We start from the raw sequence: 27,205 nt of genomic DNA on the forward strand, positions 1-27,205 counted from the left end.
CGTCTTCCACCCTGCACCATCCATTCCATCCCTACAACAATCCTATGAAGACAGTCCTCTTGTTACCACTTCAAAAGGATGGATAAAGTGACAACGCTCACTCCTTAAGTCATCTCACTCAGTCTCATGGCCTCAAACACCATCTATACCAAGGGCTCCCAAACTTTTCTCTCAACCAGACCTCTCTCCTGAACGTCAGACCTCCTGTATTTAACTAATTGCCTTCTTGGTTCTGCTTAGCACTCTAGAGGAATCAGAGCACCAGAAAGAGACCTAGTAACCTCATCGTCTCCCCTTGGATGGGTCATTTTTTTTTTTTTTTTCTTAGAATGTAAGAGTTGGAAAGGATCTCAATAGCCATCTGTTCAACCTCTTCAGTTTTTACAGCTAAGAAAACTGAGTTCCAAAAGAGGAAGTGACTTACCTAAGGTCACATTCAGAATTAAGCATCAGGGTTCCACGTGCCATCCACAATGTCATGGCTGCTTTTTTGAATGTAAGGAGAACAGTGCTCAACTCAAATAGGGTCTGACTTCATCCTCCTCCTGTTTAAAATTCTTTGGTTGTTCCCTATTGCTACATCACAATAAAGTCAAAATTCCTTAGAAAGATGGATAAGTCCCTGCTACCTTTACCAGCTGCATCTCCTACCACTCCTAGGGGTTCACCAAACCAAATCGCTAGACTGTCCTTGGAAAAGGCCTAGTATCCCACACCTCCAGACTTTACACAGACTCTTATCTCTACCTAAATGCCTTCCGCTTTCTTTATTTGGTCAGCTCTTACTCATCCTTTGTTTCAGCTTAGATGTTCCATCTTTCAAGACACGTCCTCTACATGCGTCCCCTCAGACTGAACCAGGTACCCTCTCAGAGTCCCCATAGCACCCTGTCACTACATAGCATTGTGTTTTTGTTTTGTTTTGTTTTGGGGTTTTTGTTTTTCTTTTTGTTTTTGGCTTCTCTACTCTCTAGGTTTGGTAAAGTTCATACCTTAAAATACGAAGGGAACAATGGGGTAAATCACAACAGGTGGTGTTTCAGTATTAAACCAGGAAAGACAATGCCACACCCCACCTCCTGCCTAGCCCCCAGAGAGGACTTTGGAGCAACAGATTCAGAATCAGGCAGGCCTGGGCTCAAACCCCAGCTCAGGCAGTTCTTAGCTGTGTGACTCATGATTCCAATCTGTAAAATGAGTTAATAATCATACTCACTTCATGGGATTGTTGTGAGAATTAGTTGAGACCAGTCCTGGAAACAGAGCAAGGCTCAAAAACTGGTAGAAGCAGTTGCTGTTATTCATGATTAACACTCTTCCCTTTGGGAAAATAAAACAACATCGCAGTGCCAGTTGTAGAATGATCATAATGTGGACCCCAGGGAGTGCTCACCAGAAAAGAGAGAGAGGACAGCAAGTGGAAAGGCAAGGCTTTGTTTACAAAGGGTCTGAGTCTTTCCTCAGAAGGGCAGTGACATTACTTTCCAGCACAGAACCTGAACAAAACCATCAGACCTTTGACAAGCATGACCTGGAGAACTGGCCTTAGGAAGAGGTGATACTGACTTCCCAGGAAGATCTCTAGTCCTATAAACAGCTGCTTGCAAAGCGTCTTCCCATCCATTTTCTGGACTCTGCCTCTTTCGTTCCCTCTATGTCCATCTTTCAGTCTCTTCACATGACACCCTTGCTCACCTCTCAGCCTTTGGCTCCCTGGAATAAGTATCTTACCCCATTGGTGACCTGAATCATAAAGCTAGGCAGAGTGGCACCCACATGGGTAGGAGCTGTGACTTTTAGGAGAGGAGCTTTGTGACTATGGGAGGGATGCTCCATGAAAGTCCCCTGTGGTTTCTTCCCCCATTTCCCCCTAGTCCCACACCTGGCTGCCTGGTCAAATGCCTACTGGATGTGTCTCTGGCTCCAGACCCTGGAGTCCTCCTTGCTCTAATTTGTCATCTCTTGGATAGAGCTCATTTTTAACATTGGTTGGGCCCTCTGGTTGGGCCTTGGCCTTCAGCTTCTTCTCCTTGGTAGTAGACCCCAGCCCAAACTCCATTTCAGCCTTGCTAGTCTTAACAGGGAGCTGATGGCTTATAAGGAACCCCTAGCCTCACCACTTGCTCAAGGTAGGACAGGCCCTCACCTGTCAGTCTTCAGGGCTCAAGACAGCCTCGCCTGTTCTGTGAAGGTTTCTCGATACTCTCGAGACCTCACTGAACCCCCTTCTTTGAACTCTTAAAGGCTTGCCATTTTCTGTCCTAAGTATAATTTGTACTCATCTTTTTAGCCTTTAGTTATATACTTTAGAAATCAATCATTTTTGCACAGTGTGATGAAAAAGAAGGCATTCTTTATGGTCACCAAACCCTGGTTCTGGCGAGGGACTTAGGCAAATGACTTCACCTTTTCTGGGTTATCACATCAAGTACCCAGCTTAGAGCCTGCCACATAATAAATGATCAATAAATGGTGTTATTATTTAGGGAGACAGAGACTCAGACACATATACTCTAGGGCCAGACTACTTGCTTTAAATGTGCTCTACTGCTTACCAGCTTTGGGATTTTGGGCAAACTTCTTAACCTAATGAGCCTTGATTTCCTGATCTGTGAAATGGGACTAATACTTTCTATTTTTAAAGGTGAAGAAACTGAGGCACAGATAAAGTGACTTGCCCCAGATTACACAGCTAGCAGGTGTCAAACACAAGTTATGAAGACTCCAGAGCTTGCTCACTTGACCACTACCACAGAATGACATGAGTGAAACACAGAGGCTTCTGTAATGAGAAAGTGGAGAGGGAGGAGCCATCATTTCCGCTATGAGAGTGGGGCAAGATGGGAAAACTTTAAACGGAAGGAGAAAATTGCTCTAATTCTGGAAAGATAGTGTGCATGGCTAAGCCGAGAATATTAGAAGTCATCCCAGATGGTTGAACAACAATATGAATGTACTTAATGCCACAGAACTGTATACTTTAAAATTACTGAAATAATTAATTTAAAACATTTTTAAATTAAAAACAAAAATTTAATTTATAATTTTCTTAAAAATAACAATTCACTAGAGTAATATATATTTTCTGATGATCCCAGAAATAGGGATCATCAAGAAAAAATGAATAAAATTATTTGCTATTCCACCATTCAGAAATAAATAATGTTATTTAATGCATAACTCTCTGGGGTGGTTTTCGTACATATATTTACTAAAGATGGGTGCTAATTGTATTCCTATACATGTAGTTTTGTAACTTACTTTGTCTGCTCACTAAATTATAAAATTTCCATGTCATAAGTTAAAATTAAAAAAGAAAAGAAAGTCATCCCAGGTAGGAGGACTGGTATGAGCAAAGGGATGATAATACAAAGCAAGACTGGGCAAAGTAAAGAGTTAAGAATAACTGGAACACAAATTACAAAGAGGAAGCACAGTGAGAAGACAGCCTGGATTGGTTGTTTAAATCTAGAGAATAGAGGGCCATAAAGGAAAAAAGCAATTATACCAAAATATATGAGCAAAGGAAGATACTACACTTTATCACAAAATTTAGCTGAGGCTCTTAGTAGCCAAGATAAAAAAAAAAAAAAAGAAACATAAAAAGGAAAAGAGTTTTCTTTGTTACAAAGGAATAAAAAGCACACGTTCTGGTGCCCGACTTCCAGGATGAGTCCTGGCCCTGCTGCTGACTAGCTATGTTGTTTTGACAAATTAGTTCACTTTTTTATGATTAGGTTCCTCTATTTATAAAATAGGACAAATAATAGCGCCTACTTCATACAGTTGTTGTGAGAATTAAATAAGCTAATACGTGTAAAGCACTTAGAACAGAGACGGACACATTGTGAACTCCCAATAAAAGTTGGAAATCATTTTATCAATACTTTTTTCTGGCTGCATTCTAAGATGACTTTCTCTTGAGGTTTCCTTATTGAAAGAGCTCTGAGCAACCCAAGGGATAGTATTCTCAACAAAAATGTGACAGTAACCACGGCTGCATTCTCAGTAAGTCTGTGCGTGACATCTCCTGGAAAGAAGCCAAGAGCAAGCAAAGGACTGTGAGAGAGCTGGTGCTCACTTCCAGGCCCAGAGCTTCCTGAGTGCCTGACATGTGCCAGAAGAGCACTTGGAAAATGCTGAGAAAGGAAAGATTTTCACTCCCTCCCTGTTTGCCCTCTCTCTCCCTATTCAGGTCATCCTCTCAGCTTGGCTTTATGCCCAAGCCATTTCCTGTTTCCTGAACATTTATCTTCTGCACATTCATGCTTTTTTCTCATATCATTCCTCTGCCTGGACTACTTCTTCCTTCCAGAATCCTCCTGGTAAACTCCTACATGTCCTTCAAAACGTACTTCCTTTCTCTGGCATTCCCTAACTCTCCAAGTTCTTCTCTGCTCCTGGAGGACCCTGCACCTCCCTCTCTTCTGTGATGTGCGATGGTGATAAAGATGGTGATGAAGATGATGGTGATGATGGTGATGATGGTAGTGGTGATGAAGATGATGGTACCTTACCTTTATTGGCCTCCAGGTACTAAGTGCTCTGCAAGTATTATTTAGATTAATAACAACAACCCTATAAGGAGGTTGCTATTTGTACCCCCATCGTACAGGAAAAGAAACTAAGACAGAGTGGTTAAATAACTTGCTCGAGCCATACAGCTAGAAGCAAAAGAGCTGGGATTTATACACAGGGAATCTGTTTTCAGAACCAGCACCCACAAATTATGCCAAACTGTTTCCCTATATGATTATCTGTATTTTTATTGTTACAATTATTACTAATCGATGATGGGTTTGCTTCCTTTGCCCTTGCTTCCTCAGGGTCTGGCACCAGGCCTGACACCCAGTGAGCACTGGAGAAATACCTGCCACTGTTCAAACTGGCAGTTCAGCTCAGTTGAAATGAGTCAAAGCTCATTTCAAAGGCCTCTTCCTCCCTACTGGACCTCCCAACCCCCCTGACCAGATTTGAGAGCACTTTTCATTGAGTCCTCAGATGGCTTTACAATTGGTCCTGCAGTGTACATACACATGCATGCGTGCGCGCACGCCCGTGTACCACACACACACACACACACACACACACACACACACAGGCTGATAATCTTTCAGAGTGTGCATGAGCAGCTGCCATATGGTGAAGTCCTACTGTATGCTAATCCGCATGCTGGGACTAACATACCTTATCTCATTTAACCCTTACACAATGTAATGGGGTGGGCGTTGCTGTCCCCACTTCATAGACAAGGAAACTGAAGCTCAGAGCTGATAAGGAACCTCATAATATCTCCTATATCCCTGTATTTCTCACTCCCAAATCCTTAGCACAGAGCTTAGCACACAGTAGGCCTGCAATAAATATTTGCTGAATTGAAGTTAACTGAATCAGGGCGTGGGTGGTCCAAGAAAAATGTGCCACGACTCAGGCATTTCAAGTGAAATGCATAGTTTCCAACCCAAGCATGGAGGAGCCCGCTATTTTTGGATGGCCTCACACAAATGTTATGTGGGCTTCCTTTTTGCTACTAAATGTCACTGCATTAGTTTCCTAGTTTCATTCTCCTGCCTGGGCTGGGGAGGATTATGCAACCAGAGCCTGGAATGAGTCATCTCTGGCTCAGCTGCCAAACTGTCCACAATTGCCATGATATGGTACAGTCTTTTTCTTTTCCAGGCTATTTGTGGGTGGTTTTGTTTAACTTTTACAGTCTTTCTTTCTTTCCTTCTAATTTTGCTTCTCCCTGTCTTTTTCTTTTTCTTTGAGGGGATGGGCTAGGGGTACTGAAGGCCTTTAAAACTCTGGCCACTCTGTGTCTGTAAGTGCACATTCATCTACCTTCTATGAAATCCATAGGGGGAAGAAAGCCCTTCTAGTGATGATATTACGAGCAGCTGACCCACAAAGAAAGGTGGAAACTCTCTTCATGGCAGATGAGGGTTTCCCTCTACTGGGCAGGCTTCTGCCACCACCCCTTATCCCGTAAGCCTGCTGGGAAACAACCTCAAACTATGGCTGTGCCCTTCCCACTCCTTACATGGGCCTGTTTCCAGGATCTGTTGAGGCCACTGTCTACCTATAGCAGGATCCAGTGGCCTTGATCGGGATAAGTAAGGCTAACCCTGCCGCAGAGGCCAGCAGCTGTGGGCCACACAGGAAGGCAAGCCCTAGTGCTCAAGGCAACTAATTAGGTATGTGGCACTTTCTTTGTGCCAGGTACAGTGCTGGGCAGCCCAAAAGAAAGGGGTGGCTTGATGTGCAACTATATGTGTTTCTTCATACAGGCTGATGAGCCTATGAACCTGGGCAAGGTTGGACCTGTAGGTGAAACCAGCAGCCCCACATGTGCAGGGTGGGAAAGATGGAAATAGCAGCTAGCACTAGAACCTTCTTAGATGAATAACAGCTGCCAGCAATGCTCAACCCAAAGCTCAGATGGAGGCTCATCAGGCACTGGGGACCTGGGTTCAGGAGGACTCGTTGGAACCTTCTCAATAAGCTCCCATAACCCTTGCCATATGTGCAATACTTGATCATTTCTCAAGCACTTTCCATACATAATCTCAAATGAAGCAGTCAAACATGTGCCCAGCAATCTAGAATTAAGAAGAGCCAACCCTGTCTGCCCCTTTCCCAGCCCTTGCAGGCAGAAGCAGAGGTCAGCCTATTTGGAAACTACACTTAAGAGTGGAAAGAGTGCTGGATTAGAAGGAAGAGGGGTCGGGTTTAGAATCCTGGCAGCTCAGGCTGTGTGAATGCGGGCAACTCAATCTTTCTGAACTTCAGTTTCCTCGCCTTTAATGTGGGCATAATAATACAACTGAGAAATGAGCTAACGGTGTGGTGCTGATCTTCTGATTTGCACTCTCCAATGGCTTCCCCTTCCACTGGAAGAAGAATCCAGAGGCCCAAGAGGCCCTGCATGACCTGCCCCGCCCCTCACTACTCTTCTGAACTGATCTCCCACCCTTACCCTGTTCCACCCCTGATTTTCCAAACATACCAGGCTCACACTGACCTCAGGGCCTTTACACTGGCTAACTGGCTATTTGCTTTGCCTAGAGCACTCTTTCCCTAAGTATCTACACAGCACCCCCTCATCTCTCTGGTCTTTGCTCAAACATTAGCATCTCAGCGAGGCCTTCTAAGAACTCCCCAAAATGGCATCACTCCTTCCCCACACTCTCATCCTCCTTCCACTAAAATATTAGCTCCATGAGCACAGGACTTTTTTCATTTTGTTTTCTGCTATATGCCTAGGAGCACATAGTAGATGCTCAATAAATATTTCCTGAATGAATTAAGTATCAAATGAACAAAGAGGTCTTTAGTACTATAATCCTAGAGTCAAAAGAGCCAGTCCTAGTTCTAGTAACCTGACCCAAGGTCTTGGGGTCTTTGAAGCTGCAATCTTAGGGAAAAGCTACAGCCTCTTCCCTCTCACAGCTATTCTAAAACCCCAGTTTGATAAAACAGAGCATCAGTGTATGATGTAGTGGATGACTGCATTTTGAACATCATGCTAATGGCTTGCTAGTGAGAAAATGGGCAGTTCGCCTGTCATCAGAATCAAATGGGGTGAGAGAAGCTTCTTCAAATGCCCAATTTCCTAAAGAAAGGAGTAATCGGTTTGCAAGAAACAAGGCCAGTCTTTTATGACTGGCAGAGGTAGCAAGCCCAGTCATCCTCCTATCTGTCTGTCAAACAGAAGAGCAGGTTTGGAGTAGGACTCTGTCTTGCTCCTTAAACTTGGCTGCCAAGTACTTCAGAGCTGCAGCCGGCTGGGAGAATGCCGGCTGACTCCTCGACCACAAGAGTCCCCAGAGTAAGTTCCTCTGGGATCCTTTTAAAAGATGATTGTTCCCTAAGTGATAGCGCAATTTAATCTCTTCCTTTTGAAGACAGATCTTCTTCCTTAAAAGGAAAGGTCCGGCTAATTCTCTCACAAGAGCATTAGTTTTCCTTTTATACAAATTCTAGATTTTTAAATATTTTAAATATTTTCCTTTTTTCTCCCTGCCTCCCGTACCAACCCTTATTGAATAAAGAATGTTGCAGGGGTGTGTGTGTGTGTGTGTGTGACAGTGTGTGTGTGTGACAGAGGTGTATTTTGATCAATACACTTCACCACAATGCTTTATATATATATAAAGTAAGCTGGATATATTTATAATTTTTAAAATGCTTCTATCATCTCTCTTCTCATCCACACAACCTTCTACCATTGCTATCTTTGCTGGGTATTATGAAGATTTCAGGTACAGGTCAGGTATACCTGAAAACTAAAAAAATAGATATGTACCACTCTCCCATGTTTCCTAGTGCCTCTGCTGTACAGAAAGCCAGCTGAGGCCTCTTAGGTGCCAGCAGCAATACTGGGGTGAGCTGAGGCCAGCCAGAGAGTGGGCAGGGAGCCCAGACCTGGTCGTCCAGCAAAAGCTGCATCCAAGCAGTCTGGGACTTGGCCAGCATTGGGGGAGCCCTGGTAGCTTGGGAAAACCGGGTCTGGAGAGGCTGAGGAGGAAGCAAGTCCAGGTAGATGAGCCACTAAATCCATCCGGGTAGAAGGCCTGAGCATCTTGCCCTGTAGGTCTCAGTAACCTGAGAATCAGCAAGCTGAACACCATGTGTCAGTCAGAGACCAAGCCCAACAGTGACATGGGACATATTGATTATGTGAAGACAAGATGCAAATGTTACTATATATCTGAATGGACTGGCACCTATGCTACTCTGAAAAGTGGCACAGTTAAGGCCATATCATCATCCCACAAATAATAACTGTCATAATAATACATTGAGTGCTTTATCGTGGAACAAGCATGGTTCCAAGTGCTTTATAAGTTAGGTCCTTCATTCTTTACTATAACCCTATGGATAGATATAAATACTATGCTCATTTTAAAGCTGGGGAAACTGAAGCAGTTGGAAGGTGGGTGAGTTGCTCCAGGTAAGGATAGACTATGAAGTCTGACTTTATAGTAAGGTTTCTCAACCTTGGCACTACAGACATGTTGGGACAGATAATTCTTTGCTGTGGGACTGTCCTATGCATTGTAGGAAGTTTAGCAGCATCACTGGGCTCTAACCACTTGATATCAGTGGCATCCCCAGCCCCAGTCAAGATGTGACAATCAAAAGTGTCTTCAGATATTGCTTAAGATCTCCTTCTCTGTTGCAAACCACTACTCTATAGCCAGAGCTGTTCACTATTAAGCCCTGCCTATCAGCTGAGCTGGATGGCACTGGGTGTGGTACTTTAGCTACATCTAGGAGGGAGACTCAAGGTGGATGCTCATACCAGGTCTCCTAAGGGGATCCTCACAAGGATCCTTGGCTTTCAGATTTGAAAACCCCATTCATTAGGTCATCTAGAATCAACTGGACCCAGGGAAACAAATTCCTTCTACTACAGCTTGCAAGCCAGTTTTGATAATGCCAACTCTGACTCATGTATTACAGGGCAGGGGTGGAGATGGGTTATCTGGCTGGCTGACTACACAAGACATTCCCTTGGGCAGGTGACCAAAGTCTAGAGCAGTGAGAGAGCATTGATGAGGGGCTAGATTTCTTTGCTGTGTTTTGGTCCTAAGTCTTAGGCTTTTTCCTAGTTTTCCGCTGTGAAATCTATCACAGGGATCTTGCCTTTTTCCTGCCTTTTGAGGCAGGTAGGTGAGGTAGGTAGTCTGGTGGCTGGTTTGGCCCAAGACAGAGCAGGACTATTTGCCCCTACTTCCAGCATGTTTCTCCTACCATCTGCTACCCTGTGAGGCACCTATGCCCCCTGCAGGCTTCCCCTCCCTGTGAAGAAATCCATTCCCCAACCTCCATTTTACTGTTTGCAAACAGGCTGAGCGACACATAATTTGTGGCTTTTTCAGAGTCACATAGATAATTAGCAATAGAACAAGGACAAAATCCCAGTTCTCTGAATCACCCCTTGCCATCCCCGACTGGTGATTCTTCTCAGAATGTTGGATAAAGGGGTCTCCAGAATCTGACTCTAACCTCCCTTAAGGATCAAGTTACATATATTTACTGACGTCCCACTGTGCCCCTGTGCCAGGCCCTTTGAGGGATGCCAAGAGGTGCAATTCACAAACCCTGACCTCAGGGAAAGTATATTTTAGTTATGGAGATGAGACAAAAGCTAAGCAATTACTCTATAGGTAAAATGAGAGGCTGGAGGGATGGGACGTACTATGGGGACCCCCTAGTTGGTTTCAGCACTTTGGGACACAGGTGGGAAGATGGGGTCCTAGAGAAGATAATGACTCCCTTCGAGCCCTGCTGATTCAAAAGCCCTGTGGGATGTCCTGGGGAGAGCCAGGTGGCCAGTTCAGAAGCTCTGGTGGAACTCTGGGCCTGAGATAGAGGCTGGAGGCCATCATTGTAAAGAAAAGGATTGAGCTCTGGTAGCAAGTGAGGTGGCATAGGGAGGATGTGCAGAAGGAGGAACTGCCAGAGAAAGGGGAAGCCAAAAGAATGACTGAAGAACTAACTAACTGGAGAGGAAGGGTGAAAGCCAATCGTAGGCAGTGACCCCAAAGCCAAAGCATCCTGCCAGGATGGCTGCTGAGATAAGAACAGAAGAGGGCTGACTATCATTAGCAACAAAGAGGTGCTCAGGACCTTCTGGAGAACAAGTTGGGATGGGAGCTAGGTCCAGAAGTTAGAGTATGGCATGTGGAGGAGTGGGAAGGGCTTGTGTATAGACCTTCGAGAAGCTTCTCTGTGAAGGAGAGAAGAAAGGGCTAGAGCTTGAGGAAAATGCAGACTCTCACTTTCAAATTCCTGCCATTCGATGATCTTCAGAGGAACTGGAAGATAGGGGGAAGCCCCGAGATATTTCCCCACAAAGCTGCCAGAGACTGCTTCCTCCAGTGGTTAATGCTACTTCCTCCGCTGCCACACCATTTGTGCACTTCTTCTCCCAGCCGCAATGGTTCTGATTTGGCACAGACCTCTCACCCTGGCTTGGCTGTTGAGTGTTGGCCATTCACTATTGAAGAGATGGCTCAAACCAGGTGATGAATGAAAGACACCTCAGAGCTCTCAGTGCCTTGGAGGGAGTTCAGATGCAAAGCTCTATGGACTCTGAACTAGAATATCTTAGCTAACACCTAGTCCAAATCATCTCAAATTTTTCCAACAAAGAAGCCATAATGACACATGGGAAAGAGCTCGTATCACAGGGATTAGGGGGCAAAGTGGTGTATGAAACAGCCACTACAAGTCCAGTGTTTCTCTGAAGCCTCATGTTTTAGTTTAAAAATTCAAGCAGTTTTACATTCCACTCTGTGATGTACTTGTATGTTTTGGAGTTTTAAAATTATATTCTAAATTGCTTACCTTCATGTGAAACTAACACTCAAGGAAGATGTGCCAGCTTTGTCTGATGGTGCTCCAGTTAGAGCAACGGAGTCTGACCTGTCTGCCTCCAGCTCCCCACATCTGTATGCACGCGCACACACGCACATACACACGCACACATTTTACAACTGAGGGGACTGAGGCTCAGAGAGGAGACACCCAAGGTCAAACAGCAAATGCATAAACTAAAATCTAGGTCCGAAGATTCCATATCCAGTGCTCCTTCTATTGCCAAGGGAATTGAGAATGACAGAGCTTTATTGGGGGATCTCGGATTTCACCTTTAATTCTGGCAGGTGAAATTAGATATGGGGAGCAGGAGAATTATAGTGGAAAATATGTAACTTAATTTTGGGGGCTCCATAACTAGATTCTGATACTTTTAAGACTCGACGCAATTGTTAGAATTAACGGCTGTGTTCCAGGGAAAGTTTGAAAAGCTTCAAGGACTTTTCTCTCCAAATGACCTTTTTTATTTTGGTGTTAAAGATTTGAAATACACTTTCAGGTAAGCATTGCCTTTTCCCCTGAGGTCATTATTATGGGCAAAATTGTGTTGCCCCAAAATTCATATGTTAACGTCCCAATCCCCAGTACCTCAGTTACAATGAAGCCTTCGAGGTGGGCCCTAATCCAAATGACTGATAAGAAGAGAATAGGACACAGAGATACACATAGAAGGAAGATGATGTGCAGAGACACGGGGGGAAAAAGCCATCTGCAAGCTGAGAATGATTCGGAACAGTTTCTTCCCTCACAGCCATCAGTAGAAACCAACTCTGCTGATACTTTGATCGTAGACTTCTAGCCTCCAGAGCTGTGAAACAATACATTTTCTTCTGTTTTAAGCCTCTAGGAAACTAATACAGTCATCTTTGTGGAGGCTTGTGTTCCTGGAAGAAAAGCAGTTGGATTCCTGCAGCAGAAAAGCGTGATAATCTCTTAGCAAAGGGAGCTTCTGTTTTTGAGCTGGACTCTTTGCTGGGTGCCTCACACATGGCAGCTCATTCCTTCTTCACTGGAGAAATAACAACAAAAATTGTTGCTCATATTTATCAAGCATCTACTAGGTATCAGGCAGTTTTTAATGCTTTACATTTAATACCCCCTACCAGGAGGTCTGAGGCACTATTAGTCCTACTTTATAGATGAGGAAATTGAGTCCCACAGAGGTCAAGTGCCTAGCCCAAGGCACTCAGCTAACAGTAAGGGGCTAGACCAGAATTAGAATCCACTTTCCACCCATCTTTCTACCTACTTGCAGGGTGAATGAGCTTTCCCAGGGCTTTTCTTCTCCTGAGTGGATGGACGGAGAGTTGATTCCAGGTGCTGTGGGTTAGTGTGGGAAGAAGAGGAAGGAAGGGACTGCCTCTCTGGTGCCTGAAACCCTACACCTTTTGACCCCACTGCAGGTTAAGGGGCTTGGCGCAAGTCAGGGCTGACGTTAGTCCGCTGGAAATTCCTCTGCCTAGCGATCAAGGCTTACAGAACAAAAGCTCTCATCACAGGAAAAAACTTCCTGCTCAGCCCCCAGCTAGAGGGCTCGGATTTCAACCACACAGCCGGTGAAGTCATCAGTCGTAGGCCTGCGGCAGAGGGGCTCCCGAGGGCATGGAGCAGCTGGGCGGAAGGCCTCTGGTGCTCTTTGCCTCAAGGTCTTTGGGGCCTGCTCCGCAGCTTCGAGATTACCCCGCAGATGGTTGGAGAAGGGCTGTGGCTGGCCCTTGTCAGAGCCCTATCCCACATCTGACCTCAGCCAGTCCTCTCTTGTTCATGTCCATACCCATTTGCCAGTGGGGAAGCTGAGGCCCACAGAGGGAAAGTCAGTGGCTCAATGATATTCAGTAAATTACACTCAGGATGGGAGGACTTGAACCCTGTTTTTCATTTCTCCGTCAAATCCTTAAGAGAAGCTGGGTTCTTGGTCCTTTGGATACTAAGCAAAGGGAGAAAGAAAGGTCCTCCAACAACAAAGATCTAGAAAGACAAATTCCATAAACACCCCTCTTCTCCAGCCATCTATTCTGCCCCCAGTGAAACACTGAGGGCTAAGTGAGAGAATATTCACTTATTCACTCACTCATTCATTCACCCATTCAGCATATCAGGCACCTGCCAAGTGTGTAGGCTGGGTGTTGAGCTGTGAGTGCTAGCCAGCCTGGGTACCATGTGTACTCAGCTAACTTACTTTAGTCAACTCAGCAAGGTAGGACCCATGATCAAGGCAAAGGGAGGAAGTAACTGAGAATATGGACAAAAAGCAGCTGGAAACGTGAAAAACATTATCATTAATGACAGTGTTCCCTCACGGTCAAGTACACAGCAAGGCGGCACAGTGTTCCATCTATAGTCATCAGGCTCTGGACCAGCCACTTTCCATGGAGTCTCTTAATCTTCACAACTACTCTATGAGGCTGTGGAGTAGATACCAGGATCCACAATCTCCCTCTTTCCTTGGGGTCTGGATCCCTCCTCCATCCACATGAGGGAGTCCTTGACGCTTTATTTGTCCTTAGGGCTCCACTCCATGGTCATAGATGATTGAATTAGAAGTGGACACATGGCCAAAGCTGAGCCAATCAGATTCTCTTTTTTGAGAATTTGGAATTGCAATGTCATCAACTGAGGCTCACAGGAATCAGTTCTAGAAGGAGAGAGCGGGAGGGAGAGGCAGAGGGGAGAAGGGAGGGAGGGAGATGGGAAGAGAGAGAGAGGGGGATGTCCCGGTCTGGCTTCATTCCACCCTGGAGTCCCTAGACTTGCCTACATCTTAATAACACATTTTGTTTAGGCCAGCTGTTCTGTCACTTACATCCAGGAGTCTTAAATAGACAGTGAGTTTCATAAGGACGAGAACCAGGTCTTGCTCACCAGTATGTCCCTGAGACCTGGCACATAAAAAGGGCTTGGTAAATATTTGTTGAATTAATTTAACATGTAGAGGTTCAAATAAATTAACAGATATGGACTCAAGTCACACACTAACGAACAGCTGAAATTTGAACTGGGTCTTCCAGTGTCAGAGCATGTTTTTTCTACTAAACCACTGCCTTTTACATATTGTTATTATATTAAAGTCACAGGCAGTCAGAGCTGGGGTAGATCTGAAAGATCGGTAAGTCTGACTTCTTTGTTTTATAGATGGGAAGGTGGGGCCTAGGGAAGTGAAGCGATAGAAGTCTCGATTCCCATGCAACCTCCTAACTCCTAACTTGATTTAGTCATTGTGTTTGTGTGTGATACAGCCCTGCTGGTTGTCGTAATGCGGAAGTACTTTCATATCTGTTGGGGAAGAGCAGCTGTCGGAAGCCCCCAGGCACCCCTCTCTCCCTAGCCCCTCTCTTGGGGACCCTGGGCCTCCCATTACCACAAGCAAAGAGGTGAGGCTTAGCCCAGCAGGGGTCTCCAGGCCCATGGTTAGTACTTGTGCTGTTCTGCCTGTGAAATACTTTGGATATCAGCCCTGGATCTACCTAGTATGATCTGAGTTCTGGTCACTTTGTCTCCCCATCGAGAGCCTTCCAAGGCAGCTGAAATTCCACCAATCAGAAACAGTTCATATATCCATTTGTTCTTTTATTCCACCAGTATTTACTGAGTGCCCCTTCTGTGCCAGGCTTTCAGTCCCCAAGAGCTCTTGCTCCCTGCTACCAAAAATATGGGTGGCATCATGCACTTCAGGACTTGGGGCCCCTGAAGATCTTAATCTGGTGGAGCTGGCAGGTAGCTGACAGCAAATTCCATGACCATGATATGGCCTGGGTTGAAGTTCTAGGAGGAGGAGTGAGGAATCAAAGGTGTGTTAGGACTTCTAATGCCAGGCCCTACCCTAGGACCTATATTGTGCAGTAGCTCATTATACTTCAACCTAGACTAAGCCGATTTTGTTATTCCATTTTACAGACAGAAGAAACTGAGATTCGGTATTGCTAAGCGATTTTCACAAGGTGATATCACTAATAATTAACGGAACTTGGATTTGTACCTGGGCGTGCCATTTGATAAAAAATCTGTTAAACACATGACCTTCTGGCTCCAAAGCCCATGCCCTTTCCATCACAATTTAGAGAAAATGAGAGTGATATCATACCCCCACCCAAAAAAAATAATAGCTAACACTTACATAGCACTTACTATGTGCTAGGCAATGTTCCAAGCAATTTATATATATCAACTCATTTAAATCTCATTTGACAGATGAATTAACTACGGATTGTCACAGAGTGATTGTCACTTGTTGAAAGTCTCAGAAGTGGCCCCTGGTGGAGCCAATATTTAATACAGTAGGCTGGCTCCCAAGTCCCTGCTCTGAATTTCTCTATACCATGCTGCCTGTTCTACAGTACAGGGTTTTGCCATTTTCTTTTATTTTGACTAGCTGGATAAGTGTGTGCTGATACCTCAGAGCTGGTTTGTTTGCATTTCTCTCATTTCTGATGGAGTTATGTACCTTTTGATGTTTTGATTTACCATCTGTACTTCCTGTGTAAACTGTCTGTTCATCTCTTTTGCTGTTTACTGAGTGGAATCTGGGCACCAATTTTGGCTTTTTATGAGAAAGAAAAATTAATATATTTTAGATGTATTTGTGGCTTATGTTTTCCAGGCTGTTATTTTCCTCTCGCGGTTGTCCTATATTTTATTCAACAAAAGGTTTCTATTCTTTAATTTGAAAATCTAATCTTTTTTGTCCCTGGTGAAAGATTCTTTTCCAATGTGATAAATGTGGAATTGTACTTTGTCTTTCTTATGGTTTTTCAGGTATGCACAAAATCTCATCTGCAATTTATCGTAGAAAATGATATAACTCTTCTCTTTATTAGTTATAATTCACTTCAAACATTTATTATATAGTAATTACTTTCCTCATTGTTGAATTATTTCTAGTTTTACTCTATATTGAATTAATTTGGGATTGTTTAGTCTCTTCCACTGATCATTTTTTTTCCATTGTTACCATATGGTTTGGCTAATTCTTGTTCTGTAATATGTTATGAAATCTAGTAGGTTAAACTTAATATCACACCCTTTCAAAAGAAGCTTAGTCTTTTTAACCACGTAATTCGTTTATCAAACTCTTATAAAGTATTACTTGGGAGCCTTAATAGAAACTCCAGGAAAATCATTGCCTTCGCTATTTCTAATCTAGCCCAGAGTAGGTGGGCTCTCCATTTATTTTCATCCTCTTTTATTTCTCCCAGAAGGGTTCTATAACCTTTGAAGAAATCTTATGACTTAAAGTAAACTAATGTCCACGTATTGAATGTCTGATGTTTAAATGAAGGCGACAGGCTTTCCTGCGTATTTTCTTTTTATGTAATATGGGTATGTGATTTGGAATGGGCACTCTCGGCTCACAGGAAGCTCGCGATGACTGGGAAACCGGGCACTCTCCTCATGAGTGCAGTAAATGCCTGAACAGCTGCAGGCAGTGGGAGGAAGGGTCCCCAGGGAAATGAGGCTTGGTGTGGGCTGATCTTTGAGGCCTGCAAGAGGGAGGCAGCCACTGGAGAGTGAGACCACATGAATGATAAATGGGCATGGCCTATCACAGAGGGTCCACGTGGGATGTTGGGGTGAGAAGCAAGAGGGGGCTGTTTGGTCCAGGCCTTGCATTTTGACTCCTGACATTAGCTCCCAATGAGATTATTTACACAATCAGTGGGTTCTTTTGAGAAGCCATTGGCTAAAGGTATGACATCTTCAGAATCTCTGTTACGCTGTTAACCTAAAATGCTCTCCAGTATCTGAAAGCTTGCTTTGGGAAGAGGCAGGAGTCTATAATTTCTGTTGAATGCCTACTCTACATACCAAACCCTGTGCTTGAAGCTCTATTCTTGCTATCTTGTTTAATCTTTACCACAGCCTGATGAGGTTAAATACCATTACACTCATTTTAAGATGAGGAAATTAAGGTTGAAAGAGGTTAAAAATAAAGCCCAAAGGACTAGTAAGTTTCAGATCCTGCAGTTGAATTCTGTGTTGCCTTCAAAGCCCGTATTCTTTCCATTAGCCATTATGCTTTTTCATAGTGCAGGGCCTCAATGAGTGGCTTTGTCACTTGGGAAGGAGTGAGACACGAGCAATCACCAGGACTTGGCCAGGTCATTCACTCGTTTTCTCATTCATTCACTTATTCATCCAACACGTATTTGTCAAGTGTCAATTGTACACTCCACTTCTCCCAGGGTGAAATCATCCACTCTATGGTTTCAACCACCAACATGCTGAAGATTCTCACATCTGTCCTTCCAGCCCAGAGGAAGAATTCTTTCCTAAGAAAAGTTTCGTTTCTTTCCTAAACTTCCCACTTGAACACCCAACTTCCTGTTGGTAAATTGAGTAGGATGTCTCATGTCTCAACACATCAGAACAGAACTGGCCATTTATTTCGTCTCCCAAACCTGTTCTTGTTCATTCCTTATATCCAGTTTTTTACCGAGGCTTACAGATTTTCTTTTGAAATATGAGTAAATCCGTGTCTTCCTCTCTGCCTCAAGAACTACCCTCTTGGGCTGAATCCTGCCTATCTGGTGTGAGTCCACCTGTTGGCTACTTCCCTCAGAGCCTGACTTGTATATATATCTCAGGTGGACCTTTGTGAGCCACAACTCTTGACACCTTCCTAGACTGAGAAATGCAAATCCAATATTGCTGCGAAACCTCCAAACTGGATTTTTGTGCCAGCAATGTCAATCATAGCACCTGCCTTTTAAGTACCTTCCCAGGGGAACTGGCCCCACTATTTCCAACTGCTCAAAGGGCAATTGTGTATTGGGCCATGTCAGCTGATTGAAACAGTGGTGGCCACTTGGCCCAAAGGCGGCTGGCTGATTGGCTAGCCAGCAACACATGACAAAGTTTGGCATAAAAGAGGCATATTAAGTCAATCATATTCTCCTGAGAGAATGTGGGCACAGAAATATTGAAGGAATGAAGCAGTTAGCCATGGAAATTGAGACTGAAAAGTCGTGAAGCAGAGTTGTGGCTGCAGAAGCCACTATTAGGGCCTTGTGCAATGCAGAGTATGCAGTAGAAGAGGAAGCTGGTAAGTACAGAGATGAGGATGGATCTAACACAGAGCACAGGAGCCTTGGAAAGGAAGCTGTGCATCATAAATAGTGTTCTTTAAATGGAAACATTTAGCTTTAGGAAAAACTTTCCACATTGTCCTTATTTTCTTGTTTTGCTATAGATGAGTAAAGATCACAGTGGGATGTTCGGGTTCCCCAGTCCGGCTTACATCAAACAAGCTCTCTTTAAGGCTAGGGGCTCACAAGAGGCGGCAGAAGTCTTGTAGGACTAGAGAAACAGCCTCAGATCTTCCCTCTGGGAAATCTAGACAATAGCAACTGCTGACTTTTTTCCACTGAAATATCACCACACGTGGTGAGGCACGGATGCTCCACTTCAATATTTAGACTTCAGTGCTGTGGAAGTCAGCAGTGTTTGTTATTCTGGTGGCTGGTGTTTGGAGAAGCACATTGTCTCTGCCGTGATGCCTGGTGCTCACCAGTTGTTCCATTGTCTGGAGGCCCCACCAGCATAAGATCACAGGGCTGGTCCAGCATACGTTCTTTCTGATAAGGCCCCAGAAGGTTTTGGGCTGCTCTGATTTCCTGAGGAAAGCTGGTTCTCTAATGCTGGGGGTCAGCATGGGGTACAGGTGCCAGCACCAGTACCCTAGAACTGTGGGCAAGGCTATGCCAGTGTCTAGAGAAGAAGTTTACATGCATGGGCTCTGGAGTGAGACCTCCTGGATTGTAAACTGGTTCCATCACATACCAGTTGTGTGTCTCTGGGTAAGTCATTTAAACTCTCTGTTCCTCAGTCTCATTTGTAAAATGAGGATAATAATTGTATATATTTCATAGTTTTTTGTCATGATTAAATAATGTATTAGGTTGACCTATATAAAATTGTCATTTTTCTTAGTCAAAAATGGGTTAACCTAATACAATTGTAACTAGCACATAGTAAGTACTATCTAAAAGTATAAAAAATTATATTAACATTTATTATTATTATATAACAGCCCTTCTCTGTTAGTGAGCACCAGCCATTTTTGACCAGGCCTTGCCTGGACTGGAACAGAGAGGGCATGGGGTGCTGATGCCCATTTTTGTGCTGCAGGTACCAGGAGACTATGGGTTCCTTAGTGCTAAGTCTGGATCTGCCACTATTAGCTGTGTTGCTTCCCCTCCAAGCTTCTTCCTCTGACAAAATTCATGACATTGGACAAGCTTGTAAAAACCTCTTCTAGCTCTGATTATCTGATTCTAAGGGTTCCCAGGCTATAGCAATTGCTCCTTTTCACTTCTCAGCTCTTAGTCTGTCACTTGTTTGCCACTTGCAAATTAACAGCTCCAGGACCTAGTCTCACATTTGTCCCTGGGTTACCATTATGTCAAGATAGCTTGCATAGCCTCAATAGCTTGTGACAACAATTAAGGCCGCAGTTCCTTTTGTTGCCCAAATTATAGTTTAGGCCACATCTAGCTCTATTATAAGAAATGTAGGCTTTTTCACTTCACCTTCCCAAATAATAACAACAACTCCCACTAATTTATCACAATCTACATATCGGGCATTGTTCTAAGTGCTTACATGTATTAAGCCATTTAAACCTCACAACAACTTCATAAAGTATGTCTTATGATCTCCATCTTACTGCTGAGGAAACTGAGGGACAAAGCATCCTACTCAAGGTCACATAGCCAGCAAGTGGCAGAAATGGGATTTAAATCTGAGGCCATGTTCTTAGCTACAAATTCTACTTTCTTAGTAGTCCCTGGAAATTCTTACCTGTTCCACACAACAATGAAAAACTCAGGACCCAATGGCTGCACTGGTGAATGGTGCCAAACATTAAAAAAAAAAAAAAAAAAAATTCCAAAAAATCAAAGAGGAGGGAACACTTCAAAACTCATTTTATGAGGTCAGCATTACTCTCATACCAAAATCAGACAAAGGCACTACAAGGAAAAAATAGATGTAAATATGATGAAAATAGATGTAAAAATCCTCAACAAAATATTAGAAAACTGAATTCAATACATGTGAAAACACATTAACAGAATGAAAGATAAAAATTATATGATTATTTCAATATATGCAAAACAAAAGCATTTGACAAAATTCAGTATCCTTTCACAATAAAAACTTCCAACAAATCAGGTATGGAAGGAATGTACCTCAACATAATAAAGTCCATATATGACAAGCCCATGACTAACACCATACTTAAAGGTGAAACACTAAAAGCTTTACTTCTAAGAACAGAAACAAGACAAGGGTGACCACTCTCACTATTTTTATTTGACATAATACTGCATGTCCTAGCCAGAATAGGTAGGCAAGAAAAAGAAATAAAAGGCATCCAAATTTGAAAGAACAAAGTAAAATTATCTCTGCAGATAACATGGTCTTATATATGGAAAACTCTATAGATTCCATCAAAAAACAGTTAGAACTTATAAATGAATTCAGTAGTTACAGGTACAAAATCAACATACAAAAATAAGTTGTTTCTACACACTAACAACAAACAACTCAAAAAAAGAAATTAAAGAAACAATCCCATTTATAATAGCATCAAAAAAATATATATATTTAGAAATAAATTTAACCGAGGTGAAAGATCTAGATACTGAAAATTATAAAACACTGATGAAAGAAATTGAAGACAAAAATAAATGGAAATATATTCCATGTATATGGATTAGAAGATTTAATATCATTAAAATGTGCATACTACCCAAAGCAATCTATGAATTCAATGTAATCTCTATCAAAATCTCAATCACATTTTTTACAGAAATAGGAAAATAATCCTAAATAATCCTAAAATTAATATGAAACCACAAAAGACCATGAATAGAAAAGACCAAGCAATGCTGGGCAAAAAAACTGAAGATAATTTCAAAATAGACCACTACTTGATTTCAAAATATAATAGAAAGCTATAGTAATCAAAACAGCATGGTACTGGCATAAAAATAGACCTACAGACCAATGAAACAGAATAGAAAATCCGGAAGTAAATCCTTGTATTTATGGTCAATTGATCTTTGACAAAAGGGCCAAGAGACACAATAGGGAAAGGACAGTGTCTTCATTAAGTAGTGTTGAGAAACTAGTTAATTATCCATGTGTGGAAGAATGAAGTTGAAGCCTTAACTTACTCCATATGCAAAAGTGAACTTAAAATGGATCAAAGACTTAAATGTAAGGCCTGAAACTGTAAAACTACTATTAGAAAACATAGGGAAAAGGCTTCTTGACATTGGGCTGGGCAATGATTTTTTGAATATGAGGCAACAAAAGTAAAAATGGACAAGTAAGACTGCATCAAACTAGAGAGTTTTGGCATAGCAAAGGAAACATCAATAAAGAAATAACTAACAGAATGGGAAAAAAATATTTGCAAACCATACATCTGATAAGAGGTCACTATCCAAAATATACAAGGAACTCAAAGAACTCAATAGCAAGAAAATAAATAACCCAGTTTAAAAATGGGCAAAGGATCTGAATAGACATTTCCCAAAAGAAGACATACAAATGGCCCACAGATATATGAAAATATGCTCAATATCACTAATCATCAGGGAAATGCAAATCAAAATCACCATGAGATATCACCTCACACCTATTAAGATGGCTACTTAATAGGCGTGAGGTGATATCTCATGGTGATTTGATAGAGATTACATTAGCAAGGATGTAGAAAAAAGGGAATCCTTGTACACTGTTAATGGGATTGTAAATTGGTACAATCATTATGGAAATACTATGGATATTCCTCAAAAAATTAATAGAATTTTCATATGATCCAGCACTCTCAGTTCTGGGTATATATCCAAAAGAAATGAAATCAGTATGTGGAAGAAGGCTCTGCACTTTCATGTTCAATGTAGCATTATTCACGATAGCCAAAATATGGAATCAACCTAAGTGTCTGTTGATGGATGAATGGATAAAGATGTGATATAAGACAATGGAATATTATTTAGCCATAAAAAGGAGAAATCTTGTCATTTGCAACAACATGGATAAAACTGGAGGACGTTATGCTAAGTGAAATAAGCCAGGCACAGAAAGACAAATATTGCATGATCTCAATTATCTCTGAAATGTAAAAATATCTAACACATAGAAGCAGAGAGAAGGGTGGTTATTAGGGACAGGGAGGTGGGGGAAGTGAGGAGATAGGGGGAGTGGGGAAGTGTTGGTCAAAGGGTACAAAGTTATAGTTGAACAGGATGAATAAGCCTAGAGATAAGCCTAATTCAGAGCATGATGACTTTAGTTTGAATATTGGAAATTTGCTTAAAAAGTAGATTTTGGTGTTCTCACCACACACACAAAAAATAGTAACTATGAGAAGGTGATGATATGTTAACTAGTTTGATTGCAGTAATCGTGTAACTATATGCAAGTGTATCAAATCATCATGTTGTATTCCTCAAATATACATAATTATTAACAAATAAAATTCAAAATAAAACTGATTCACAGTGAAGTAAAAGCAAAAAGTAAACACATTTCTATCATATAGTGTAGTTTTTCTACTCCTAGGTATTTGCCAAAGGGAAACAGAAGCATATGGCCACACAAAGACATGTACATGAATGTTCGTTATGAACATAAGGTATAGTCATCGTGGAATCTATTTCAACAATGGTTAATAAGGTCATTCTTAAATAACATCATTTATTAGGCATTTGTGAATTCACTGTTCAGTGAGTCAAATATAAGTAGCTGTGTTTTGATGGATCCTTAGCTTAACATGGATGGCTATTTTATTCAACCTATAATTGCTAGATGAAAATCACAGATTACATTAAAGTATTATTTGAGTAAAAACAATATAACTACTCTGAAAAATCAAAATGCAATGGAAAATTCAATCATGATCCACTTTTTTTAGACAAATCAACTCATTTCTTTTTCCTTGTTCCCATCTGGTACTTGTCTGCATGCATAAAACATTTTTACTTAGTTGTAAAATTCCAATTTTGTATTCAGCTTTGAAAAACAATTGTAATATGGTTAGTCATTTTCTGTATTGCTACTTAGTCTTCACAATTGTTTTTAATGACCATGTTCTTTGTGGATCTACCACTCTTTAATATTTCCCCTATTGCTGCACATCTATAGATTTAAAAAAAAAGTTTTTTTAATTAGAAAAATATTTTAGTTAATACCTTCATGTATAAAACATTTTCTTTCTTTTGGATTGCTTCCCTGGGATAAATTCCTTGGAGTGGAATTATTGGATTAAAATATATGAACATTTCTATAGCTCTCAAAATATAGTTAAATGGATTTCCATGCATTCATTCACCAAATATTTATTGAGCACTTTGTTCTTTCCAGACGCTGATTAAGTGTTGGGCTTACAATGGCGAGGAAGAACATACAGTCTACATTCATAGGCCTTACTGTCTAGTTGAGGAGACAGACTCAATCAGGTCATCACACAGATGGATAAAATTGTAACTATGCTAAGCATTCCTAAGGAGAAAGAGACATGGAACAATAAAAGAACGTCATGGTGGAACTTGGCCTGGTGGTTAATAAAGAATTTCCTAAGGAAAAAGTGATTGAGTTGGGGACTAAAAAAAAATTAGACCAAAGAGGAGGAAAGAACAGCATTCTAGACAGAGGGAACAGCATGTACAAATGCCTTTTGGCAGAGATAGGAAGACTACAAAAACTGGAGCTTAAAAAGCTGGGGGAGCCTGGAGCAAGACCAGGCAGGGACTATGGGCCACAAAAAGGGTATCTCTTCATTTTGAGAGCAAAGCTGGGTGTGTGCTTTGAAACACTCACTCTGGCTGCAGTATGTAGTGGGGAGGGGGAGTTTGAAAGGAGTTCGAGGGATACCAATGGACAGCTGTTGCAGTGGTCAAGATCAAAGATGATTGCTTAGATGACAAGAGTCAGGATAGAAATGAAGGTAAGTGGACCTATTTAGGAAATATGGAGGAGGTAAAATTGACCAAGTCTTGGCAGTGGATTTAAGATGTGTGGGAGAAGAGGAGGGAGAGGAAATATGCAGGACAACTGCTAGATGTCTGGTGTAAGGAACAGGATGAATAGTTGCGCCATTCACAGATATAGGGAACAATGGAAGAAGATCAGGATTGGGGTGGTTTTCTTCATAAGTTCAAGGTGTCTTTGAGATAGGAAAGAGATGACAGATAGGCAGTTGGACTATGGGTCTGAAATTCAGCAGAGTTTGGATTAGAGCTGTGAACTCATGAGTCATCAATGTGTGGATGATAACTAAAGGCATGGATGGGCTTGCCTAAGGAGAAAGGGTGAGGGTGGACACAGTCTAAACCAGGTAAGTGAGGAACTCCCACTTACAGGTGAAGGAAGACAGCTGGCCAAGGAACTAAAAGAGATATGGGAAGAAAACCAGGAGGACTTGGTTAACAAGGGAAGTGTTACAGGAAGGAGAGAGTAGTCACCAGTGTAGAATGCTGCCAAGAGGTCCCAGCAAATGGATTTAGATCGATGGTGACCTTGGCAAGACCCGTAAGGATGGAGAGACAAACAAGGTGAAGAAATAAGAAATAAGGACACAGGGCTGGCATGTCTAGAAAGCCCTTTCCAGAAGCCTGGCTGAGACGGGGAAGTGGGAGGATAGCTGGAGAAGATGAGGCGAGGGCTTGAGGGAGGAATTTTGGTTTTCTAATTTTTCTTTTCAGAAAGGAAGTCTTGTATGTTTATTGAATGCTATTGGGAAAACTTGGGTGAAGAGCAAGTAGGTGAATGTCAAGAAATGACAATAGATAATAAGATCTCTGAGCAGGTGGGAGAAGATGAGATTCTGAAACACCAGTGAAGAGATCAGCCTTGCACAGGAAAAGAAACACCTCCTCTCCTGTAGTAGGGCTGTACTTATTTATATGACCCCCAACGAGGACTTAGAAGAATGCAGCATTTGGTTTAATGCTCTGCTGTTGCTGTCTTGAAATTCTTAATTTTTGAACAAGAGACCCCGTACTTGTACTTTGCACTGGGCCCTGCAGATCCTATAGCTGATCCTGCCTTCAACTACATCCAGGCAATTTCTTTCTTCCAGACCTCACCAAAATTGACTATAATCATCTAAACCTTTGTGTTATGGCTATTAATTTAATAGATAGAAATGTGCACCTCAGTTTACTTTTGCATTTCTTTGATTCCCAGCCAGATCGACTGTGTTTCCTTATGTCTGTTTACTAACCATATTTCCTTTTGTGTAAACTGCTGTGTCCTTTACCCATTTATGATGTTTTCAAATGCCAAAAGCCCGTTTTCTCTGTGGGAATGAATCACCAATTTGTTGAAATGGATGGAAGGAGTGTTTTCTGCAGAAACAGTATAGAGTTTGAGGAAGGAAGGCCCAGGCCAAGGCTGCCTTGGAAAGCAAAGACTCTTTGTGCCGAGGGAATCCTGCTGGTACATGTGCAGGGCAGTCTTTCAACCAAGCACCTTCACTTCTAGGTGCTCCTTTAATCCTGTCTGAATGCAGAAATGCTCCACTCTGTGATTTGCCTAGACTGTTCCTCCTGCCTGGAAAGCCCTTTTTCCCTTGATTTCCCCATGACCAGACCCACAGAATCCTATTCATATTGAGATATATTTTTAAAGTATATATACACACATATATGTATAAATTTGTATATATTTATATATATATATATATTTATATACACACACGTATATCACATTTTATTGTAATTATTGATTTCGCATCTTTTCCCCTTCTGGGCCATGAGCTCCATCACACTACAGCCTAAATCTTCTCTCTTACTATCACTCTTTCTTCATCCTCAGTGCCTCACGTGGTATCTGTACATACCAGATGCTCAACTTCAGTTGACAAGTAAATGAAATCAACTGAAGAGTGATTTGTATATGAAGCTCTCTGGACTTCTTGTTTCTCCTGCTGCACACTTCTTTGACTCTTGACCACATCTGAGCGACATGTTCCATCTGGGCCACCAAATTTAAGGAGCAAAGGTCTCTGAGAGCAACGTCCCTAGAAAGCAAGGGAATTGGGACACTGTCATCAGATATTTAAAAGGCTGTTGGTGCCTCACCATGGTGGAGGGACAAATAGGTGGGACAAAGATTGATGTGTGCTCAAATCCAGCTCGGCCACTAATTAGCTGTGTGAAGTGGCTTAACTCCTAACTTTCTGTTTCTATCAAAAGGGACTAAACTTATTTTATAGGGTGTTGGGGGATGAAATGAGATGAACAATGAAAAAGCACATAGCCCAGTGGCTGTTATGTAGTAGGTGCTTATTCATCTGGAGTTGGTTTTGAAAACTACCCTAGAGATACCTCTAGTTCGCACTGGAAACAATGAGTGGAAGATACAAGAGAAAAATAGGCTTCATCTAGAACTTTCTAACAGTCAGAGCTGAACAAAGATGGAACGAGCTCCTTTAAACAAAGTGAGTTCCCTGTCAGTAGACATATGAACATAAAGAGGATTTAAGCATCACATCACAGGTTGGATTAAATGATCCTTAGGGTCCCATCCAGACTTGAAGAGCTTGGATTCTGTGGCAAAATGCACTGTAGTGGACATTTATTGAGTGCCCCCCGCCAAGTATCACATTCCCCTTCTACTTTCTCAAAAGGCCTCTGGCCTCCTTACCAAGCAAATCAGTTCATCTTATCCCCCAGCCACAGAAATGGGTTTGGAAATAAGCATTCCAGACCAAGAAGACAAAAGAAGGTGTTTGCTTGTGGTTCTGGAAAAAGAACTATAGGCGCCATCGGAGAGAGAAAGAATGAACAAGCTAGTCTTAGGATAGGGC

General features: G+C 42.2%; 2 long non-coding RNA genes across 2 annotated transcripts in view; both read right to left on the bottom strand.

The window, feature by feature from the left end:
• LOC120604486 (uncharacterized) overlaps positions 1-27,205 on the bottom strand; it is a 119,014-nt gene that overhangs the window by 15,277 nt on the left and 76,532 nt on the right. The window lies entirely within an intron of this gene.
• Positions 11,824-12,868, bottom strand: LOC120604487 (uncharacterized). The gene is made up of 2 exons (XR_005653360.1): positions 12,635-12,868; positions 11,824-12,394 (listed from the first exon to the last, which is right to left on the bottom strand). It is a non-coding gene; the product is annotated as an uncharacterized LOC120604487 (long non-coding RNA).

The sequence above is a fragment of the Pteropus medius genome, unplaced genomic scaffold (assembly GCF_902729225.1).
Source record: "Pteropus medius unplaced genomic scaffold, Ma_sr-lr_union100, whole genome shotgun sequence".
In the NCBI taxonomy this organism is placed as follows: Eukaryota; Metazoa; Chordata; class Mammalia; order Chiroptera; family Pteropodidae; genus Pteropus; species Pteropus medius.